Genomic DNA, 16,572 nt, shown 5'->3' on the forward strand with positions numbered 1-16,572 from the left:
GAATACCTCAAATTATATTTAGATAAAGATGTCAATTCTAACATGGAAAAGTTCATAAACAAATAAAAGAGAAAATAAATAAAAAGAACATTGAACCTGAAATGAAGAAGAAATATTCCTAATCCTAATAAAAATCATAATCTTAATCCTAAGAGAGAGGAGAGAACCTCTCTCTCTAAAACTACATCTAAAATTATGAAAAGTGAATTATGATCTGCTATGAATTAATGTCCTGAGTCTCTGCATGTTCCCTGACTTTAATATGTGTTTCTGGGCCGAAATCTGGGTCCAAATGCAGCCCAAAATCATCTTTAGCGTATTCTGTAATTTCTGCAGATCGCACATGACGCGTACGCGTCATTTAGCGATTTTCTTTTCCATGCGTGCGCGTCAGGCACGCGCTCGCGTTGTTCGCACGAACTCTAATCCACGCGGACGCGTAAAGCATGCGTACGCGTTGCTGTGATTTTGTCCAAATCGTGCGCACGCGTCCGCCATGCGTGCGCGTCGCTGTCCGCTGGTTGTCTTCTTTATTTCTTGTGCTCCTTCCCTTTTTGCAAACTTTCTCTCCATTCTCTAAGCCATTCCTGCCCTATGAAGCCTGAAACACTTAACACACATATCAAGACATCGAATGGTATAAAAGAGAAATTAAAATACACAATTTAAAGCTTGAGGAAGCATGTTTTCAGTCATAGAATAAATTTGGGAAGGAATTGTAAATACATGCAAATTATATGAATAAGTGAGTGAAAAGCTGATGAAAACCACTCAATTAAACACAATATAAATCATAAAATAGTGGTTTATCACTTACCATGTGTTTGATGAATTGTTTACCTTGATTATGGAGTAGCTCTTTTTACTCTTGACTTAGGCCAAGGGAATTGGATAATCTTAAGTCATTGGGTCTAACAGATTTGATGATTTGGGAACCCTTAGTGGTCAATTTGATAGCCATTGATGCTAGCCTACTACTATGTTAATTAGTAGTGAGGTTAGACCTTATGGGTAGATGTTGAACAAACTATTTAACATACTTCAAGTATAGAAGTAGACTTAATGAGTTTGGTTCCTCATAATTGTCAAGATATGGTTATTAGACAAGGATAGTGACCCCAATTCCCATGTCTAGCCAAGAGTTGCTTTTATCATTCTTATTTGAAGACCCAAAAATCTTGATTGCTTTGCCTTGATTATAGTTATTTTTTAGTTGAGAGTAGAATTGTATTGAATGTTGTCTTCTTAGTTGGAATTGCTCACATCTTGCTTAGTTATTTGAATTAGTTCCTTGCACTTTAAGATTACATGTTTGCTAAGATTCCTAGTTTAATTCCTTGCCCATGACTTACGACTCCGGATTTCTAACCAATGTTGAAGCATATGTTTGCCCATTCATTGTAAGACGACCTGAGGTTTGAAAACTTCAGTTATTTTATTGGGGTTGAACTTGTGACAACCAATTCCTTTCTAAATTTGATCCTCAAGGATTCTTGTTGGTAGAGCTATACTTGCAACGCAACTTTATTGAGAAATTCTCTTCCGACATAGTCCACGAGCGCTCATCAAATTTTTGGCGCCGTTGCCGGGGAATGGTTGCAACATATGCCTTGATATTGGTTATGGGAATATGTGAATATTGTAGATAGTTTGTTTGCTTTCAACACTTAGCTATAGTTTAGCTTCTTTTATTTTTGTGCTATGACTCTCAAGTTTGATGACTTGGTCTCAACCGAATTCTAGCTTAGCCGATTTGGATCCCGAGATTGAAAGAACTTTGTTACACACTCGGCAAGCTAGACGGGCAGTTGGATTATACGGTTAGTGCTTCGGCCTCTCTTGAGGAACATCTCGAATCACTAGACAGTATCGAGAGTGACTTGGAGTCCGCTACTTCTTATTCTTCTGTTGGCACTACTAATACATCTTTGCATCCTACAGGTGAGCCATACATGGCGGAGCCACACCGGATCACTTTGCATGAGCAAGGAGCTCCGGATATCATACTTCAATCATTGCAAGCAAGGTATCCTAACCTTGATCCAAACTTTGAATTGAAGAGTAGCTTGATAAATCTACTACCTAAGTATCATGGGATACCGAGTCAAGACCCCATCCGACATCTAAAGAATTTTCAAGTTGCTTGTTCTACGGCTCGAAGACATGGAGCCAATGAGGTGGCTATCATGGTTTTTGCCTTCCCTTTCTCTCTTGAAGCGCAAGCAAAGACATGGTTTTATTCGCTACCGGATGAGATTGCAACAAATTAGGATTTCTTAAGAAGAGAGTTTCTAGATAAATTCCTTCCATCGGAGAAGACCGACTACATCCGGAAGGAGATTTCGGGTATAATGCAAAGAGACCAAGAGAGTTTGTACGAGTATTGGTCTCGGTTCAAGAGGCTATTGAAATCTTGTCCAAACCATGGAATGAACTCTCACTTGCTCATTAGCTACTTTACCGGAGGTCTTTGTGTGGAAGATAGAAGATTACTCACCGCTTCTAGCGGTGGTTTCCTTTTGAAAAACAAGACGGAAGGAGAAGTTTGAAATTTGATAAAGGATGTTGCCGAAGCTACACAACATACAAGGGTGAGAAGTAATCCTTTCAAGGTTGTGGTAGAACCGTCCCCTTCCGAATCAAGCCTAACCATAGCACTTGGGGATATGACCACCATCTTCACGCAAATACAAAAAGATCAAAAGGAATTCTACTCCATCCAAGCCATCCAAGCTCCACCTCCCACTGCTCAACTTGAAGGCCCTCCTAGGATTTGTGGTTTGTACTCTAGCACTACACATTACACCGATCATTGCCATTAAATTCAAGAGGAACATGCCCTTGTAGTGGCCAATGTGAATTACAACAACCATCTACCCTATCCTTCTCAAGGCCAAAATAACTATCCTCATGGTAGTAATCAACATCAAGGGTAGAGGGATAATGCACAAGGGAGCAATTGTTTGATAGCTTAGCATCATGTAGGTTAGTTTCTAAACAGAGAAGCTCCCTCTTCTCTCTAGAATTAGGTTAGGATTAGGTCAATCTCTCATAGATCCATATTTAAATTCTTGATTTCATCTTGTTTCCTTTATAATTTCTTGTTTCTACTACTCCATTCTTCTTAATTCTCTTGTCAATTTTACTTTTATGTCTCTTTAATGTTCATGGATGCTCATGTTGGATTTGATTTACATTTAATGAGATTTGATGTTTGATGTTCTTTCATTGATGATTTGAGTTGTTGATTTACTTTCCTTGTAATGGTAGTTGGTAGATTTATTATTCTTGAATATTTACCATGATTTCCTTTTGTACCTACCAAGTGTTTGACAAAATACTTGGTTGGGCTTTAGAGTAGAATTTTATGCTCTTGGCTTGGGAAGGTAACTTAGGAACTCTTGAGTTTCTAATGTCCAAGTGATTGATGATTGGGAGTCATTAACCCTAGATCTCACTAATTGAATTGGTGGAGACCTAGGACTTATGGACTTGGATTGACATAGCTCATTTGGCTTTCCTTTATTAGTTAGAGGATGACTTAATGGGGTTGATCCTTGCCAATTCTCATGTTGTGGTTAGTGATAAGGATAGAGATCCTTGACCTCTAACCTTTTCCAAGACCTTTTAGCTATTAGTTTACTTCCTTGTCATTTATCTTTCATGTCTCTTATAAAAAAAACCCCAAAACATACTTTATAGCCAATAATTGAGCACTTCATTGCAATTCCTTGTGAGACAACCCGGAGTCTAAATACTTCGGTTAATTCTTATTTGGGGTTTGTTCCTTGTGACAACCAAAATTTTTTATGTGAGTATTGTTTGTTGGTTTGGAGCTATACTTACAACGAAGTAGTTCTTATTTCTATAAGAAGGAAATCTAAACCGACACTCAAAGCTCATTATCAAAATTTTTGAGTGTGTTCTCTTGACTACTAGATTGAACACCTGCCAAAAACGTGTTAGAATAGCTTCTTCTATGTAGTGTAAAAAAAAGCAAGGAAAAAGGACAACCGCGCACGGGCGCACTGTGCGCGCGCGCCGGTGGTGTATTCTTACTCCTGGGCCAAAAACCCGACAGTTGTGCCCACCTTGTGTCCACTTTATGTCAGGAACCCACGCGCTAGCGTGCATGCCGCCTGCGTGCCACGTTGCAAATTGACCATCGACGCACAAGCACACTGTGCGTGCGCGCGCCGATGGTGCACTATGAACTCCCTGGTATAAAAATCCGATAGTTGTGCCATACTTAGGCCAACTTTGTGCCAGCCTTGTGCCAGGGGCACAACTGTACCCGCGCGTATCCACCAATGACGCACACGCATCCCTCGCTCCACCTTCACCGACGCGCCAGCACACTGTACTCGCGCGTACACGCCAATGACGCGCACACGTCCCTCGCTCCACCTTCACCGACGTGCCAACACACTGTGCGCGCGCGTCGGTTGCGCGAATCAGCTTTAAAGCTGCGCGCCCTGCTTCTCTCCCTCTCCCACCTTCTTTCTTATTTCTTCCTTCTTCTTTCTCCATCACCTCTCTTCTCTTCCTTTCCTCCTTCCATACTCCACCACCACTGTCTCCGGCCACTCACCGGCGACCACCACCTCTTCCGGTGGCACTACATCTTTTCTCTTTCTTTCTCATATTCAAAAAGAAAATTCACCTTGTTCTTTTACACTTATCAAGGTTCTACTTCCTCCATATCTCATCTATTACTTTCTTTGCATCACTTCTTTTTCTAGTTAGGTTTTTCTTGTTGATTTACTTATTTTCTCTTTTAGTTACTTGATTATACCACTTGCTTTTTGCTTGTTTACTTTTTCTTCTTTTTGTTTTTTCCATGGATTTTGAACTTGAACATTGATTACTTTGATGGATCTTTTTTATTGTTTTTCATTATCTTTGTGAGTGGATGATGTTGTGTGATGATTGATACTTCATTTTGGGCTTCTAATTGGTTGAGTATCTCATAATTGCTCATTGCTTGTTAAATGCACACCAAGTGTTCGAAGAAATGCACATATGCCATCTTGGTTTATTCTAGTCATATATCTTCAATTTGGTGCTTCTTCCTCATTCACTTGCTCTCTTCTAAGTGCATTGAACACATTTTGCTTATTACTTGCTAATTAGATACTCATTGAACATGACTTGCTCTTTATTTTGGATGCTTGAGATCATTCATCTCATGCCATGTTGCATGCTTTACTCCCTCTTGCATCCCATGCCAAGTGTTGTGACCAATGCTTCTATGACTACTTTATTACACTATTTCTTTTGGGCACTACCTCTCACTTGCGTGTTTTTTGAGTTGATCCTTTGGGTTTAACACTTTACTTATTTTCCCTCCTTTCTCAGGATGGCCACCAAGAAAGGCAAGGAGAAAGCTTCAAGGAAACCAGCCACAAAGAGGGCACCCCAAAGTCACGCTCTAAGGCGCACTCTTCATTAAGAGCCAAACCTCTATCTAAGAAGGTGAAGGCACCCGCTCCTATTGATGACAATGAGAAGAGAAAATGGGCAAAGGATTCTTCAAGATTCACCAACCGCTTCTGTGAACTTGTGTTTCCCGCCATGGTTGAGAGGAACTATCATGCTGAGCATTTACTCACTCCGCTGGACAAAGTTGCTCCTTGTATTCTACCCTGCATTGAACATCGAGGATGGGAGTTTCTTTTAAGAAAACCACAAGAGGTCAATCTCTCATGGGTGGTAGAATTCTACACTAACTACCATCTTCCCTCTTTTCAATCGGTATATGTGCGCCAGAAGCAAGTCTCAGTGTCAGAAAAGGCTATTCAACAAGTGCTTAATGTCTTACCAGTATCGAGTGACATGGATGGCTACCAAGAGGTCTTACGTAAGCGAGAAAAGTCTGGATTTGACTGGGACTCGGTCCTCTGAGTCATTGCTGAACCAGAGGCATTTTGGACCTATGGTCAACTCCGGATGAGACCCAAGTGCATTGACGCACGTTTCCTCACTGTAGAAGCTAGAGCTTGGGGCCATATCCTATCCCACTATGTCCTACCAAGCACCCACAAGTCGTCCTTCACGGCGGATCTCGCTTTGCTTGTTTGGTGTATTCTCACGGGGAGACCGGTGAACATTCTGCTTCTTGTCAAGCAAGCGATGGGTTAAATCCACGACCGGGGCAATTTGCCATTTCCAGCATTGGTATCTAATTTAGTTGCTGTTGCAGGTGTTCCTTGGGAAGCCATGGACATGAAAGCTATAATTCCAGCTAAGGGCGATGTAGTCACAAGCGGAAATTACTTACATCTTTCCATGAACAAACCAAGCCTTGACGTAGCCCTACCATCTATTATTCCTCCCACCTTATCATCACCACCGCAGTAAAGATCCAACTATCAAAGGATAGAAGATCTACACCGGAAGATTGATAGATATGAGCGGCGCAACCAACGCCGATACACTTACATCAAGAAGATAGACGATTATACATTAGTTGCATGCATTCACTTAGGTAGTTTGCATTTCATAAACCCTTTCTCACCATGATCCTTGGTCTTTTTATTTTAAGCATGAGGACATGCTTGGTTTAAGTGTGGGGAGATTTGATAAACTCCAATTTTGTGGTTTATCTTGTGCTTAATTTGGGGGTTTTGTCAATATTTCTCGCATTTATTCACAAAAAATGCATGGTTTTATGTTCACTTCCTAATATTGCTCCATGATGGAAAACATGCTTATTTTGCCTTAGAATTACTATATTTTGATCCTCTTTATTGTCATTCGATGCCGTGATATATTTGTTGAGTGATTTTAGAATTAATAGGGTATTAATGGCCTAGAAGAGAGAAAGAAAGTATGCACAAGAGGAAGGAACATGAAGATTTGGATTTTGGGAACTTCATCACCGACGCGCACGCGCACTTCATCACGCGCACGCGTGGATGAGGATAGTTGGAAGCGGCGCGCAAGGATGGACGCATCCGCGCAGGCTAGAGAATTCCAACTGACGTGCACACGCACTTGGCGCGCACGCGTGGATCTCAAAAGCAATCAGCGCGCACGCACGCATGGCGCACACGAGCGGGAAGCTGCACGTGACCTCATTAAAGGAAATCATGCCTGGCAATTTCTAAGGCTCATTAGGTCCAATTTCAAGTTGTTTCTGCTTGGAAAAAGTCCCAAGGATGCTAGGGAGAAAGAGGGGATCAATCATTTTTTACACTAAGACACATTTTCTAGTTTTTGGTTCTTTGTTCTTCTAGAGCGAGAAACCCTTGTTCTTCTCTAGATCTAGCTTTAATTTAATCTTCCCTTGTTGAATTCTGAATTGGATCTTGTTAATTACTAGTTTTGATTGTTTAATTTGAATCTCTTAGTATAATTTTGCTTAGATCTTGTGTTAGTTTTATGGATTCTTGTCAATTGTTACTTTATACCCATTGCATGAATGTTGTGAATCTTGGTTCGTTGATGTTACATTGATGATTTCTATGATTAATTGTGTTGTTTGAGTGATTGTATGTTGATACTTGTTAATGGGTATTTGTTAATTTCAATCCAATTGCAATTTGAACATGTCTTTTGTTAATTCTTACCATGTGTTTGATGAATTGTTTACCTTGATTATGGAGTAGTTCTTTTTACTCTTGGCTTAGGCTAAGGGAATTGGGTAAACTTGAATCATTGGGTCTAATGGATTTGATGATTTGGGAACTCTTAGTGGTCAATTTGATAGCCATTGACACTAGCCTACTACTAGGTTAATTAGTAGTGAGGTTAGACCTTATGGGTGGATGTTGACCAAACCATTTAACATACTTCATGTATAGAAGTAGACTTAATGAGTTTGGTTCCTCATAATTGTCAAGATATGGTTATTAGACAAGGATAGTAACCCCAATTCCCATGTCTAGCCAAGAGTTGCTTTTATCATTCTTATTTGAAGACCCAAAAATCTTGATTGCTTTGCCTTGATTATAGTTATTGTTTAGTTGAGAGTAGAATTGTATTGAATGTTGTCTTCTTAGTTTAGAATTGCTCACATCTTGCTTAGTTATTTGAATTAGTTCCTTGCACTTTAAGATTACTTGTTTGCTAAGATTCCTAGTTTAATTCCTTGCCCATGACTTACAACTCCGAATTTCTAACCAATGTTGATGCATATGTTGCCCATTCCTTGTGAGACGACCCGAGATTTGAATACTTCGGTTATTTTATTGGGGTTGAAATTGTGACAACCAATTTCTTTCTAAATTTGATCCTCGAGGATTGTTGTTGGTAGAGCTATATGGTGCACGAAATTGTGATCATCAATGGCCCATCAACATGGTACGCTCAATTGCAATCTCAACTCTTTGTCACAACTTCGCACAACTAACTAGCAAGTGCACTGGGTCGTCAAAGTAATAAACCTTACGCGAGTAAGGGTCGATCCCACGGAGATTGTTGGTATGAAGCAAGCTATGGTCATGTTGTAAATCTTAGTCAGGTGGATTCAAATGGTTATGGAGGATAACATAAAACATAAAATAAGGATAGAGATACTTATGTAATTCATTAGTGAGAATTTCAGATAAGCGTATGGAGATGCTTTGTCCCTTCCGTCTCTCTGCTTTCCTACTATCTTCATCCAATCCTTCTTACTCCTTTCCATGGCAAGCTGTATGTTGGGCATCACCGTTGTCAATGGCTATAGTCCCGTCCTCTCAGTGAAAATGTTCAACGCGCTCTGTCACAGCACGGCTAATCATCTGTCGGTTCTCAATCAGGTTGGAATAGAATCCAGTGTTTCTTTTGCGTCTGTCACTAACGCCCAGCCTTCAGGAGTTTGAAGCTCGTCACAGTCATTCAATCCTCGAATCCTACTCAGAATACCACAGGCAAGGTTTAGACCTTCCGGATTCTCTTGAATGCCGCCATCAATTCTAGCTTATACCACGAAGATTCCGATTAAGGGATCCAAGAGATATTCACTCAATCTAAGGTAGAACAGAGGTGGTTGTCAGGCACATGTTCATAGGTGAGAATGATGATGAGTGTCACGGATCATCACATTCATCAAAGTGAGGAACAAGTGATATCTTAGAACAAGAATAGGCTGAATTGAATAAAAGAACAATAGTAATTGCATTAATACTCGAGGTACAGCAGAGCTCCACACCTTAATCTATGGTGTGTAGAAACTCCACCATTAAAAATACATAAGTGATAATAGTGATCATTGGCTTCGGCCCCAGAAAGGGAACCAAAAGAACCAAGATGAAAATACAATAGCAAAAGGTCCTATTTGTAGAGAACTAGTAGCTTAGGGTTTACAAAGACGAGTAAATGACATAAAAATCCACTTCTGGGCCCACTTGGTGTGTGCTTGGGCTGAGCATTGAAGCTTTCATGTGTAGAGACTTTTCTTGGAGTTAAACGCCAGCTTTTGTGCCAGTTTGGGCGTTTAACTCCCATTCTTGTGCCAGTTTCGGCGTTTAACGCCGGGCAGTCTTGAGCAGATTTGGAACGCCAGTTTGGGCCATCAAATATCAGGTAAAGTATAGACTATTATATATTTCTGGAAAGACCAGGATGTCTAATTTCCAACGCAATTGAGAGCGCGCCAATTGGATTTCTGTAGCTCCAGAAAATTCACTTCGAGTGCAGAGAGGTCAGAATCCAACAGCATCTGCAGTCCTTTTTAGCCTCTGAATCAGATTTTTGCTCAGGTCCCTCAATTTCAACCAGAAAATACCTGAAATCACAGAAAAACACACAAACTCATAGTAAAGTCCATAAAAGTGAATTTTAAATAAAAACTAATAAAAATATAATAAAAACTAACTAAAACATACTAAAAATATACTAAAAACAATGCCAAAAAGCGTATAAATTATTCGCTCATCACAACACCAAACTTAAATTGTTGCTTGTCCCCAAGCAACTGAAAATCAAATAGGATAAAAAGAAGAGAATATACTATAGACTCCAAATTATCAATGAAACTTAGCTCCAATTAGATGAGCGGGACTAGTAGCTTTTTGCCTCTGAACAGTTTTGGCATCTCACTTTATCCTTTAAAGTTCAGAATGATTGGCTTCTATAGGAACTCAGAATCCGGATAGTGTTATTGATTCTCCTAGTTAAGTATGATAATTCTTGAACACAACTACTTTATGAGTCTTGGCCGTGGCCCAAAGCACTCTGTTTTCCAGTATTTCCACCGGATACATCCATGCCACAGACACATAAATGGGTGAACCTTTTTAGATTGTGACTCAGCTTTGCTAGAGTCCCCAATCAGAGGTGTCCAGGGTTCTTAATCACACTCTTTTTGCTTTGGATCTTGACTTTAACTGCTCAGTCTCAAGTTTTCACTTGACACCTTCACGCCACAAGCACATGGTTAGGGACAGCTTGGTTTAGCCGCTTAGGCTAGGATATTATTCCTGTGGGCCCTCCTATCCACTGATGCTCAAAGCCTTGGATCCTTTTTATTTTTACCCTTGCCTTTTGGTTTAAAGGGCTATTGGCTTTTTCTGCTTGCTCTTCTCTTTTTTTTTTCGCATATACTTTCTCTTTTTTTTTTCTGCAAGCTTTTCACTGCTTTTTCTTGCTTCAAGAATCAATTTGATGATTTTTCAGATCCTCAGTAACATTTCTCCTTTTCCATCATTCTTTCAAGAGCCAACAATTTTAACATTCATGAACAACAAATTCAAAAGACATATGCACTGTTCAAGCATACATTCAGAAAACAAAAAGTATTGTCACCACATCAAAACAATTAAGCTAGTTTTAAGGATGAATTCAAAATCATGTACTTCTTGTTCTTTTGTAATAAAAACAGTTTTCATTTAAGAAAGGTGATGGATTCATAAGACATTCATAACTTTAAGGCATAGAAACTAAGACACTAATTATCATGTAATAAGACACAAACATAGATAAACATAAGCATAAGAATTCGAAAAACAGAAAAATAAAGAATAAGGAGATTAAAGAACGGGTCCACCTTAGTGATGGCGGCTTGTTCTTCCTCTTGAAGATCTTATGGAGTGCTTGAGCTCCTCAATGTCTCTTCCTTGCCTTTGTTGCTCCTCTCTCATGATTCTTTGATCTTCTATAATTTCATGGAGGAGGATGGAATGTTCTTGGTGCTCCACACTTAGTTGTCCCATGTTGGACCTCAATTCTCCTAGGGAGGTGTTGATTTGCTCCCAATAGTTTTGTGGAGGAAAGTGCATCCCCTGAGGCATCTCAGGGATTTCATGATGAGGAATTTCCTCATGTCCATGTCTATGAATGGGATCTCCTGTTTGTATTGAGCTCCTTCCACATAGATATCCATGAGGACTTGGTCCAACCTTTGATTAAAGTTGACCTTTTCTGAGTTTGAAAAGGGACCTCGGGAATCACCTTCTTCTTGGCCACAACTTCATAGAAGTGGTCTTGATGCACCCTTGAGATGAATCTCTCCATCTCCCATGACTCGGAGGTGGAAGCTTTTGCCTTCCCTTTCCTCTTTCTAGAGGTTTCTCCGGCCTTAGGTGCCATAAAGGTTATGGAAAAATGAAAAGCAACGCTTTTACCACACCAAACTTAGAAGGTTTGCTCGTCCTCAAGCAAAAGAGGAAAGAAAAGAGTAGAAGAAGAAGAAATAAAGGGGATGGAGGTGGCTTTGTGTTCCGGCCAAGGGGAAGAAGTAGTGTGTAGGATGTGTGAAAATGAAGGAGTGAAGATGGGTTTATATAGGGGTGGAGAGAGGGGTAGGGTTCGGCCATTATGGGTGGGTTTGGGAGGGAAACTGGTTTGAATTTGAATGGTGAGGTAGGTGGGGTTTTATGAAGGATATATGTGATTGGTGAAGAGAATAGTGGGATTTGATAGGTGAGGGGTTTTTGGGGAAGAGGTGTTGAGGTGATTGGTGAATGGGTGAAGAAGAGAGAGAGTGGTGGGGTAGGTGGGGATCCTGTGGGGTCCACAGATCCTGAGGTGTCAAGGATAACTCATCCCTGCACCAAGTGGCGTGCAAAAATGCTCCTTCTACCAATGCTGGTGTTAAACGCCGGGTTGGTGCCCATTTCTAGCATTTAACGCCAGCTTCTTGCCCATTCCTGGCGTTAAACGCCAGTCTGGTGCCCCTTTCTTGCGTTAAACGCCCAGAATGGTGCCTTTGCTATCTTCACTGGCGTTTAAATGCTAGCAAATTTTCCTCCAGGGTGTGCTATTTTTCTTTCTATTTTTCATTTTGTTTTTGCTTTTTCAATTAATTTTGTGACTTCCCATGATCATCAACCTATAGAAAACATAAAATAACAATGGAAAATAGATAAATATAACATTGGGTTAACTCCCAACAAGCATTTCTTTAATGTCAGTAGCTTGACAGTGGGCTCTCATGGAGCCTTACAGATACTCAGAGCAATGTTGGAACCTCCAAACACCAAACTTAGAGTTTGAATGTGGGGGTTCAACACCAAACTTAGAATTTGGTTGTGGCCTCCCAACACCAAACTTAGAGTTTGACTATGGGGGCTCTGTTGACTCTGTTTTGAGAGAAGCTCTTCATGCTTCTTCTCCATGGTTACAGAGGGATATCTTTGAGCTTTAAACATAAAGGATTCTTCATTCACTTGAATGATCAATTCTCCTCTGTCAACATCAATCACAGCCTTTGCTGTGGCTAGGAAGGGTCTACCAAGGATGATGGATTCATCCATGCACTTCCCAGTCTCTAGGACTATGAAATCAGCAGGGATGTAATGGTCTTCAATCTTTACCAGAACATCCTCTACAAGTCCATAAGCCTGTTTTCTCGAATTATCTGCCATCTCTAGTGAGATTCTTGCAGCTTGTACCTCAAAAATCCCTAGCTTCTCCATTACAGAGAGAGGCATAAGGTTTATGCTTGACCCTAGGTCACACAGGGCCTTCTCAAAGGTCATGGTGCCTATGGTACAAGGTATTGAGAACTTCCCAGGATCCTGCCTCTTTTGAGGTAATCTCTGCCTAGTCAAGTCATCCAGTTCTTTGGTGAGCAAAAGGGGTTCATCCTGCCAAGTCTCATTACCAAATAACTTGTCATTTAGCTTCATGATTGTTCCAAGGTACTTAGCAACTTGCTCTTCAGTGACATCTTCGTACTCTTCAGAGGAAGAATACTCATCAGAGCTCATGAATGGCAGAAGTAAATCCAATGGAATCTCTATGGTCTTAGTGTGAGCCTCAGATTCCCATGGTTCCTCATTAGGGAACTCAATTGAGGCCAGTGGACGTCCATTGAGGTCTTCCTCAGTGGCGATCATTGCCTCTTCCTCCTCTCCAAATTCGGCCATGTTGATGGCCTTACACTCTCCTTTTGGATTCTCTTCTGTATTGCTTGGAAGAGTGCTCGGAGGGAGTCCAGTAACTTTCTTACTCAGCTGACCCACTTGTGCCTCCTAGTTTCTAATGGAGGGCCTTGTTTCATTCATGAAACTTTGAGTGGTTTTGATTAGATCAGAGACCATGGTTGCTAAGTCAGAGTGGCTCTACTTTGATATCTCTGTCTGTTGCTGAGAAGAAGATGGAAAAGGCTTGCCATTGCCAAACCTGTTTCTTTCACCATTATTATTGTTGAAACCTTGTTGAGGTCTCTGTTGATCCTTCCATGAGAGATTTGGAAGATTTCTCCATGAAGGATTATAGGTGTTTTCATAGGGTTCTCCTATGTAATTCACCTCTTCCATTGAAGGGTTCTCAGGATCATAAGCTTCTTCTTCTGATGAAGCGTCCTTAGTACTGCCTGGTGCAGCTTGCATTCCAGACAGACTTTGAGAAATCATATTGACTTGCTGAGTCAATATTTTGTTCTGAGCCAATATGGCATTCAGAGTATCAATCTCAAGAACTCCTTTCTTCTGATTCGTCCCATTGTTCACAGGATTCCTTTCAGAAGTGTACATGAATTGGTTATTTGCAACCATTTTAATGAGTTCTTGAGCTTCTGCCGGCGTCTTCAGATGAAGAGATCCTCCAGCAGAGCTATCCAATGACATCTTGGACAGTTCAAACAGACCATCATAGAAGATACCTATGATGCTCCATTCGGAAAGCATGTCAGAAGGACACTTTCTGATCAATTGTTTGTATCTTTCCCAAGCTTCATAGAGGGATTCACCTTCCTTCTGTCTGAAGGTTTGGACTTCCACTCTAAGCTTACTCAATTTTTGAGGTGGAAAGAACTTTGCCAAGAAGGCATTGACTAGCTTTTCCCAAGAGTTCAGGCTTTCTTTAGGTTGTGAGTCCAACCATATCCTAGCTCTGTCTCTTACAGCCAAAGGGAATAGCATAAGTCTGTAGACCTCAGGGTCAACTACCCCATTGGTCTTGATAGTGTCACAGACTTACAAGAATTCAGCAAAAAACTGATGAGGATCTTCCAATGGAAGTCCATGGAACTTGCAATTCTGTTGCATTAGAGAAACTAATTAAGGCTTAAGCTCAAAGTTGTTTGCTCCAATGGCAGGGATAGAGATGCTTATGTAATTCATTGGTGAGAATTTCAGATAAGCGTATGGAGATGCTTTGTCCCTTCCGTCTCTCTGCTTTCCTACTATCTTCATCCAATCCTTCTTACTCCTTTCCATGGCAAGCTGTATGTTGGGCATCACCGTTGTCAATGGCTACAGTCCCGTCCTCTCAGTGAAAATGTTCAACGCGCTCTGTCACAACACGGCTATTCAGCTGTCGGTTCTCGATCATGTCGGAATAGAATCCAGTGATTCTTTTGCGTCTGTCACTAACGCCCCACAATCTAAGGTAGAACGGAGGTGGTTGTCAGGCACACGTTCATAGGTGAGAATGATGATGAGTGTCACGGATCATCATATTCATCAAAGTGAGGAACAAGTGATATCTTAGAACAAGAATAGGCTGAATTGAATAGAAGAACAATAGTAATTGCATTAATACTCGAGGTACAGCGGAGCTCCACACCTTAATCTATGGTGTGTAGAAACTCCACCGTTGAAAAAACATAAGTGATAATAGTGATCATTGGCTTCGGCCCCATAGAGGGAACCAGAAGAACCAAGATGAAAATACAATAGCAAAAGGTCCTATTTGTAGAGAACTAGTAGCTTAGGGTTTACAAAGATGAGTAAATGACATAAAAATCCACTTCCGGGCCCACTTGGTGTGTGCTTGGGCTGAGAATTAAATCTTTCATGTGTAGAGACTTTTCTTGGAGTTAAACGCCAGCTTTTGTGCCAGTTTGGGCGTTTAACTCCCATTCTTGTGCCAGTTTCGGCATTTAACGCTGGGCAGTCTTGAGCTGATTTGGAACGCCAGTTTGGGCCATCAAATCTCGAGAAAAGTATGACTATTATATATTGCTGGAAAGCCCAGGATGTCTACTTTTTAACGCAATTGAGAGCGCGCCAATTGGATTTCTGTAGCTCCAGAAAATCCACTTCGAGTGCAGGGAGGTCAGAATCCAACAGCATATGCAGTCCTTTTTAGCCTCTGAATCAGATTGTTGCTCAGGTCCCTCAATTTCAGCCAGAAAATATCTGAAATCACAGAAAAACACACAAACTCATATTAAAGTCTAGAAAAGTGAATTTTAAATAAAAAATAATAAAAATATAATAAAAACTAACTAAAACATACTAAAAATATACTAAAAACAATGCCAAAAAGCGTATAAATTATCGGCTCATCACTATACTTGCAACGCAACTTTATTGAGAAATTCTCTTCCGAAATAGTCCACGAGCGCTCATCACTTCACTTCTTCCCCCTCTCACCTTGAATCTCCTCCCTGTGTCTTCATATGTTAGCTCCAGATGCTCAAGAGAAAGAAGTTTGCTCACTGTATATGGCAACAATGGATGGTGAGATAACACCACTTTTTTCCCAGGTGAAAAGTCTTCAGTAGAAATTTTCTTGTTCCTCCACCCTTTAAGCACTTTCTTCTTGGGAGCTTCCTCCTTACTTGATACATACCCAACACCAAACTTAAGGTTGATATCAGAAGGTTTGTTGATTGTAAAGGGGGGCTTTAGTTGCAAGATCTTTGTAGTTTCAATTGAGTGGTAAACTTGTTGCACCTTTTTTATCTCTTTCCTTTTACTCAAGCATGGAGAATGTACTTCTGGGAGTGATTCATTTGGCACTTCCTTCAGATTTAGGTCCTTTACCTCAATCTCCTTGCAATCCTCTTAATCGCATGCATGATGCATGGTCTTGAAAACATGAAACACTTGATGCTCATTATGCTCTCTCAACATTAATTCACCCTTTTCAACATCAATAAGAGCTCTTTCAGTGGCTAGAAAAAGTCTTCCTAGGATGATGGAGGCATTTTTATCTTCCTCTATGTCAAGAATAACAAAATTCACTGGGAGGAAGAATTTTCCCACTTTGATCAAGATATTTTCAACTATTCTATGTGCAAGCTTCATTGATTTGTTTGTAAGTTGTAGAGCCATTTTTGTGGGCTTTAACTCTTGAATTTATAACCTCTTCATCACGCATAAAGGCATCAAATTAATGCTTACTCCCAAATCACACAATGCTCTTTCAAAAGTGGTATTGCCAATGGTGCAGGGAATTTGAAAACTCCCTGGA

At 40.5% G+C, this 16,572-nt stretch overlaps 1 non-coding gene across 1 annotated transcript; it reads left to right on the forward strand.

Moving 5' to 3' along the window:
* Positions 1-14,051: 14,051 nt before the first annotated feature.
* On the forward strand, positions 14,052-14,159 carry LOC112798471 (small nucleolar RNA R71). Its single transcript, XR_003200081.1, has one exon. It is a non-coding gene; the product is annotated as a small nucleolar RNA R71 (small nucleolar RNA).
* Positions 14,160-16,572: the final 2,413 nt, after the last annotated feature.

The sequence above is a fragment of the Arachis hypogaea genome, chromosome 4 (genome assembly GCF_003086295.3).
Source record: "Arachis hypogaea cultivar Tifrunner chromosome 4, arahy.Tifrunner.gnm2.J5K5, whole genome shotgun sequence".
In the NCBI taxonomy this organism is placed as follows: domain Eukaryota; kingdom Viridiplantae; phylum Streptophyta; class Magnoliopsida; order Fabales; family Fabaceae; genus Arachis; species Arachis hypogaea.